We start from the raw sequence: 8,303 nt of genomic DNA, 5'->3' as shown, positions 1-8,303 counted from the left end.
GTTAATAACATGTAATAGGTTTAGGCTTTCTTATGAGAAGACTTAAATAATATTTTTGAAAACCCATTATACAATTAAGCATGGTAGTAAATGCTTTTCTTGGTATATTTATATTTTCCTCATTAAATAATCAATTTTAGTATATGTGCTGCAGAAGCAAGCACCATCATTAAGTAATCAATACCCATTTTTAAATCAAAATTCATGTTCAAGGGACTTACAGTTATTTAGCAGAATGTGGTCATACCATAGAGCTGTTGTGGTTAAGGACATACTACTCTAAAATACAGTATTTCGATGTTTTAGAAATCTGTACAAAGAAGACCACTCATGGCTTCCCCTCAATCTTCTCTCCATGATAATTTGAAATCTCCTGTCCAAAGGTTCTCATCCCATACTGAGAGAAAAAGAATGTCCCAATTTCTGAAAACACAGAGACACAGTAAAGAATTTAAATTAGATCTCACTATTAGGTTGTACAATCCTTGTGCAATCATATTTCTTCACAGTTATACAACTTGTCATTAATTGAAACATAAAATATACAGATATTCTTGTTTTGGGGGGGTCTCCATTTCTGAAGGCTCCCATATCATGCAAAATGTATATGAAACATATATGTATATATTGCTCTTGCTAATCTCTGTTTTGTTACACACGCCTCAGCAGTAGTTGGGTGAAGGTTGGATGAAGAAAACTGGACAAAAGTTGGCTGAAGAACCAGACCTTTCTTCCACTAGAGAATTCAAACCCAATCTTCAGAGGTAAGAGAGCATGCTCTTTCCCTAACACCCTGAACCTGCATATTATGACATAACAGGGCAAGGAAAAGGAGAACAGGCTATAGCACATACCTCACTAGCTACTATTTATAAAACCAAGGTGGAATGCCTGGGAGGTTCACTATTATACAAAGTTGACTGGGAGTAAGAGGAAATAGATGCTTACAATTTCAGATACTAGTTTAGATATCAACATTACACATTTAAACACACGAGTACTTAACATGTTACTCATTGCTCATGTTTTCTGATAATTACACGATTGAAATATAATTACTTACTCTATAATTCAGCATATAATGAGAAAACACAGTCTGACAAGTTCAGGTGTTCTTTATAGTTCTTCTGTATGTTTGTTTATTTCCCTTTGCTACTCATGTTAATGGCAAACTGTGCTAACTTGGGTCATAGATGACAGAAAGGCACTTCTAACAAATAATGTAAGAACTCAGAAGATATTTTATATAATAGAAATGCTAAATAAAATAGTCAAATCTTTCTGATTGAGGCTGGATATTCTTGGCATCTAATGTATCCTCTAATCTAGTATAAACAAAAAACTTCAGCTATTTAGGAAAATTACTTGAAGCAAATTTAATTTTAGGCTTTTGAAATGCAGAGACCCCCTAATGAGAATCCTTTTCTACTTCAGCTTTCAATTTTGTTTCCTTTAAAGTGGCTTCTAGGACTTATACTTCCTTTTCAAGTTCCTAATATTTTAGAAAACATTGTGGACTAATGAAAACAGTAATAAAAATGTTTTTTATCTCATTCTCATATTTGCAGAAAGCATCTTATATGAGTTCTCAATAACACAATAACAAAACTAAAGGTAAAATTAGCAGTAAACTTTCTTTGGCACTTCTTAAAAAATTAATAACATGCTTACTAATACAACCGAATTCTTTTATAGAGAGAAAGAGATGAAAAATCTAAATGTTAAGTGAATAATTAAGACACTTTTGGATTATAAAACTGGCTTTTCAGAGATTCTTATAGTTTTTTTGTTATTTGTGTCTCTTTCCCTGAGTTACCTAACACACTCTAGGCTTTGAGTCTCATAACATGTCCTAAATTCCACAGGCAAATGATTCCGTGCTTTTGATTACTTATCCATGTGCATGAAGTCCAAACCCTATTGCACAACTGGAGCTGAGTTCATTCCAAATTATTTCTTATCTGGGGTGACTGACAGCATACAATCTCATTCACATCAAACAACATCATGCTCTGTTTAAGATTCACACATGAGTTCAAAATTACTTGAATTAAGCATCAGTGATGTTGTGGAGAAGGACTGGAGATTTAAGTAGGATTTCAGTGGGACAAAAACATATTTTGAAATAAAATTAAAATATTAATACAAATAGAGATTTTCATTTTCCTCTACTTTCAATGGTCACGTATCTATATATGTGTAGTTGTGTACATGTGGGTGTGTGTCCTTGCATATTTAAAACTGGAAAAAAAAGAGACCATAATCATTTTTATACATTTTGTTTTGGAAGGCACATAGGTTAGCATTTCCAGGCAATATACAGGATGTCAGTTGAATTAGATTTCTAATAAATGGTATTTATAATATAACTTCTCAATACAGAATATATTTATGTCAAGATATTATTCATTATTAACTAAAATTCAAATTTATGTGGACATCATATACTTATTTTTTCTTTAGCTTTATTGGGATAAGATTGTCAAGTAACAATTACATTTATTTAACCAGCATGATGTGATCTTTTGTTCTATTTATATATTGCAAAATGATTGCCAAAATCAAGATAATTAAAATATCCATCACTTCTTGTAGCTGCCATTTTTATTTGGATAATACTTAAGATCTAGTCTCTTAGCAAATTTCAAGATGCAATATATTATTCCTATCTATAGTAACCATGCTGTACATTAGGGCTCTAGCACTTACTCACTTTGTCATTGATAATTTGTACCTTTTGATGAACATTTTCTATTATCCTACCCGCTCAGCCCTGGTAGCCATTCTTCCACTCTGTTCTAGGAGCTTGTTTTTTTTTTATATTCAATTTATATGGGAGATCAAACAGTAATTGTTTTTCTGTGCCTAGTTTATTTCACTTATCAGAATGTCCCCCAATTTCACCCTCTTGTTGCAGATATGAGAATTTCATTTTTTAAACGGTAAACAAGTCATTTCTCAAAGGAATACTTATAAATGTGTGTAAATATGTGAAAAATTTCAATATCACTAACTAGGGAAATAAAAATCAAAGACACATTAAGGTTTACCTCACAAAATTTATGATGGCTATTATTAAAAAAGGGAAGAGAAGCTAAGGTTGGTTGTGCACACCTGTAATTTCAGCACTCTGGAAAGCCGAGGCAGGAAGATTGTAAGTTGAACATTTTTTCATATTTTTTGGCATTTGTATTTCTTCATCTGAGAAATATGTATTTAACTCAGATGCCCATTTTTGCACTGGGTCTTTGAATTTTGGGGGCCTGATTTTGTTCAATTCTGTATATTTTCTAAGTATAAGCCCTTTGTTTGAGAAGTGGCTATAATTTTTTCTCACACTGTGGGTTGTCTTTTCACTCTATTGTATTGTTTTGCAAAACAAAATTTCTTTTGTTGTGCAAAATATTTTTAATAAGGTGAGAGCTCATTTGTTGATTCTTTATATTATTTCCCATTTTGTCTGGGTTTTGTTCATGAAATCTCTGCCCACATTTATATGTTCAAGATTTTTGCTTATTTTCTCTCCCAGTAAATCTGGTGTTTCTCTGTTAATGTTTAGATGGTTGATCCATTTTTACTTTAGTTTAGCGCTTTGTGATAGACATGGGTCTAGTTTTGGTCTTTGGCATGTGGAAAGCCAGTTTTTCTGGCACCATTCATTAAAGGGGCTATCTTTCTTCCAGTGAACGTTTTTGGCTCCTTTGTGAAAGATAAGGTGGCTGAGTGTGTTTGTAGCTGTACCTGCATCTTTTATTCTGTTCCACTGATCCTCAGATATGTTTCTCTGACAATATAATGCTGTTTTTATCATAGTAGCTTTATAGTATAATATCAGGTCTGGGGTTATGATGCCTCTTGCCTTGCCTTTGTTGCCTAGAATTGCTTTTGCTATTCTAAGTCAATTCTGATCCCAAATAAATTTTAGGAATATTTTGTCTAATTCTGTGAGGTATGCTAAAATTATTTTGATTGGAGTTGAGTTAAATCTATATAACAATTTGGGAGGATGGCCATGTTTACCACATTGGTTCCTCCTATCCATGAGCAAGTGATAGCTTTCCATTTTCTGATATCATCTTTGATCTCTTTTTCCAGAATAATTCAGAATGGCTGATTGATGTAACAGTAAGATTGATACTTGATCCAACTTTACAAATCCCTGCATATAAGTAGAATAATTTCAATCATTAACTGTGCTCTTTTAAAAAATTTCACATGGAAGCCCAAGGATTAAGTTAATTGTGCATAACCAAGGGCTGCTTCTCTTTGTGAGTCCCCTAAGGGAGAAAACCAGAGAACAAAATCAACTTGTACCCACTATTATAGTATGATATATTAGATTTGACATGTTGTCAGCCCGCTGATGGGGCCCAAGGGAGATTTTCTCAGGTGAGGTCCCAAGGTTAAAAAGCACATGTGTAAGACATCAGCAACATCAGCAACATCAGCAGGCAGCAAGGAGCAGAGCAGAGAGCCAGAACACGACTGTGAGAAAGCCACCTGCATCTTTATTGTATCATTCTTATACAGGTTGTTTTCCCCTGTTTACATTCTTACATAGTGCTGTAACCAGCACATGTGTGTTTACCTGTGCTGAGTCATGGTTACACAACTGTAACCCACTCTGTGCCTGTGCTAGACAAGCGGGGTCATATCCTCAGGTGCTGTTAGACACCCCTGAGCTTTGAAGCCATCTGAGCAGTTCCCACATCCCACCCCCTCAAAAATCAGGAGTATATAAATGTAATATTCTATATGTAACAGGGCACAAGTACCGTAGTTAACAAATCAAGAACCATGTGGTTTTGCAAAACCACTTTCTCCACTTAAACAGAGTCATCTACAAGCAACACCAAAGCCTGATGTGTAACATTTAAGGACTTGGCCATATGTTAAGCAAGGGTTTCAAATTGGAGGGCTAAGTGTATGGTCCTTGCCCGTGGTCAGACGCTATTCCTAGCGGCATCCCACACTTGGCAATCGATGTTTTTGGTGAAATGCTATTCCTAGCTGTCAGTCATTGTAATTCCTGGTCAAAGCACCTGTTAAATCATTTCCTAGTGAGGGGAGGGGCTTACATTCTGAACCATGATATCTTACAATGTCAGCTTTTGGCCGTATTCCCGTACATCTCACCATAGCTCTGCACTCCACAATGGACAGTGCCCTGCCTGCCACTCCATCGGCCCCCTCAAGATGGCCCTGCTGTCGTGTGTACGTGTAGAGGGCCTCTTCATGCATCACAATCACACTGTCTGCCTGTTGGTTTGACCTGTCCGTTCCTGTACCAAATAAAGTACTTCTTACTGGGCTAGATATCAACTGCTGTCCACTGGGGATGGGTCAGGGCTAGACTCAGCAGTATACCAAGCTAGAGGTTCCTCTTTTCCTTTTGTATAGGGACTAGGGGTCATATCCTGTAGTCTGTCCTTCTGGACAGGTTCCTGGGCCATGTGCAGGTCCCAAAACCATTGCCAGTTCGGCTGCCAATGGGCTAACTGAAAAGAAGGGCTGTGGGAGGTACATCACCCAACACAGAACTGGGAGCCTGTGCCACCCCACTCCTCGGATACACAGACTGTTCATATGGGACCTCTCTGTGTCCCGTAATCCCTCACAGGCATGCAGAGCAGGGTACAACACTGCTGTCTCTCAATCAGGTAGTGTCAGCTCTCAGCTCCTTCCTACAACTGTGAATAAAACCCAGCAGGGTGCTTCCACTTCCCCTGCTTTTGCCATAGGCCCCAGCCAAAAACATTGTCATCCACATTGACAAGGTAAATGTCAGGTTAGGGTCAATGACTCCTAGGACTTGCACCTCTGCAACAGTCCTCTTTGAGTCCTGAAAAGCAGCTTCCACTGCATCTGTCTAGCCCTATGCTGTGCCCCTTTTGGTCATCTGGTATAAAAGCCAAAGCAAGGTAGCTAGGTCCAGTACATCTAACAAAAACCTAACAAGCCCACGTATGCCTGTAATTGATGTGCTGTCGTGTGTGTCTGGACTTACATGATCATATAACTTCCAACAATTTGACAGACAAGCAAGTTCCTTGGAACTTGTCTTTGTCTGTAGCATATCCATGTCGGTAAAGTTTCCTTTAGACCATGTATGGCGGCTTTCAAATCTGCAAGACAATCAGGTTAACGTTACATGATCAGTACAAAACAGTGACACAGAACGTGGCTTGGCCCTGGTGGCCAGGTCTTGGGCCACAAGCCATGGCACAAAGTTGAGCTGTAGAAATAGCTTTGTGGCAACATCTAGAAGGTCATTTTCCTGTTCTCCTGGGTGAAGAAATTGGTCCTCACTGCCAGTATCAGAGTGAGAGTTCACAGTCATTTGTGACGACGTCTGGCTTCTGTATGGGGCCATACCGCAGGGCTCTGTGCAAGGCATATCACCCTGTTGTTTTTTATTTCAAGATCACGGTCAGTCCCATCTCATGGCCTCCAGGTAGCTGATACGGCTTCACACACACAACCTATGTGGCCTGTGGGAGAGTCAGCAGTGCGTGGTATGGATGGCTTCAGAGTATAGTTCCTACTGTGTGAATTCACAACCAGAATTCTCCCTGTGTGGAGTCCAGCTGGACACCAGTCAGTACGTCCATGCACAGAATGTTTTGAACAACTGGGGCAACATAAACATAGTACAGGTGTGGGGGCAACTGCCCAATACCTAAAGTCACCTGGGCTTTCCAGACCGTGACGTAGTGACCTCCATACCCTTCTCTGTGTGCAGTAGGTCCTGTAAAGTGGCCTGGGTTGCCATATATTAGCACTGACTCAGCACTGATATCCACCAAGGCTAGTACTCACTCCACAATTTGGGGGACCAGTAAATGGTCATTTCCTCATGTGACCTGTGGTCTCCAGGGACCCCAAGACCCAGGTTCCTCAGCTGCCTCCTAATTGGAATAAAAGGAGGCCAGCGTCACTTCTTCCAGCTTCATCAGGGCTGCTTTGGCCTTCTGGCCCTGGCCCACTGGCTGGTATTGCTGCTCAGGGTGTAAGAGCCTCCACAGAGTCAGTAATGCATTCAAAGGCCACTCGTCTAACTTGTCTGTGGCTAGGCCGGCAGTCAGCAGGTCTGTCCAGAGCTGGTGCTGACCAACCTTCAGGAGCCCATGGCCTGTCCTTGAGAGGGATGGCCCCACTTGCCCAAGGACCCCTTCTTTTCTCCTTTGCCAGTACAGGTACAGTTTTTACAGGCCTCACCTTACAGTGATGCTTCACTTCCACATCTCCTAGCCTGGCCAAGGCGTCAACGGTGCCATGGATTGGGTGATCAATAGAAACGGTAATCTGCAATTGCATGTGATCAGTCCTGTCATCCCACAGCTGTAGCAGCCATGCAGGCAGCTTCACCCACCTTATGCTTTGTTTGGACAGCTCCTGCAGCTCCATGGCCGTATAGGTTATGCACACTGTGTGCTGGGTAGAGGTAGGTAGCCCTCACGGTCTCCTCCCTGGGCTAGGGGTTCCTCTATCTCCACTTTTGGATGAATACCTGGCTTAGCATGCAAAGCCAGAGGATTTCCCTGAAGGATTTTCCCAGACATGAGGAGCTGAAGCTTCTGAGCACAGTTCTGAGGAGGCAGTGCTTCCCATGCCTTGCAACCTGAGCTCCACAGCAGCCTGCCATTGCTAGAGGTCCTCCCCTATCTGCTGCAGCTGGCCCACTTGCTGGTCAAGGCCATCCGCCTCTTGCTTTATGTGGCAGGAGAGAGTGAAGAACAGACAAGCCATCCACCCCACTGTTTTATGGTGGGAGGAAAAATTTGCCTGTCTGTTGCTTCCAAGACTTGCAAGACATCCCCAGGCTCCAAACAGACCAACTCCTAGTCCTCCAGGGCGTTTCAAGTTGCCAGTAAGGTGGCTATAGGCAGCCATGGAGAGGCTGGGGTCACTTATCAGCCATTTCCAGAGGCTCTGCCTCGCCTTTGGGTGCTGTTTCCACAGCCTCCGTGGGACCTCTCCCCTCGATGTCCCGCTGACTACAACAGTTGTCAGCAAGCTCAGGTGGCCCACAGGAGATTTTCTCAGGTAGGTCCCAAGGTTAAAAAATACATGTGTGTAAGACATGAGCAACAACAGTAGGCAGCATGAAGCAGAGCAGAGAGACATGGCAAGACTGTGAGAGATCCACCTGCATCTTTATTGTATTCTTCTCACACGGGTTGTTACCTCGTGTTTACATTCTTACAGAGTGCTGTAACCGGTGCATGCATGCTTACCTGTGCTGAATCGTGGTTACATAACAGTATCCCACTGTGTATCTGCGCTAGACAAGTGGGTCAAGT

This window comes from Chinchilla lanigera, unplaced genomic scaffold, assembly GCF_000276665.1.
Source record: "Chinchilla lanigera isolate Chin_1 unplaced genomic scaffold, ChiLan1.0 scaffold00026, whole genome shotgun sequence".
Taxonomy (NCBI): domain Eukaryota; kingdom Metazoa; phylum Chordata; class Mammalia; order Rodentia; family Chinchillidae; genus Chinchilla; species Chinchilla lanigera.
Note: the sequence above shows the minus strand (reverse complement) of the source record.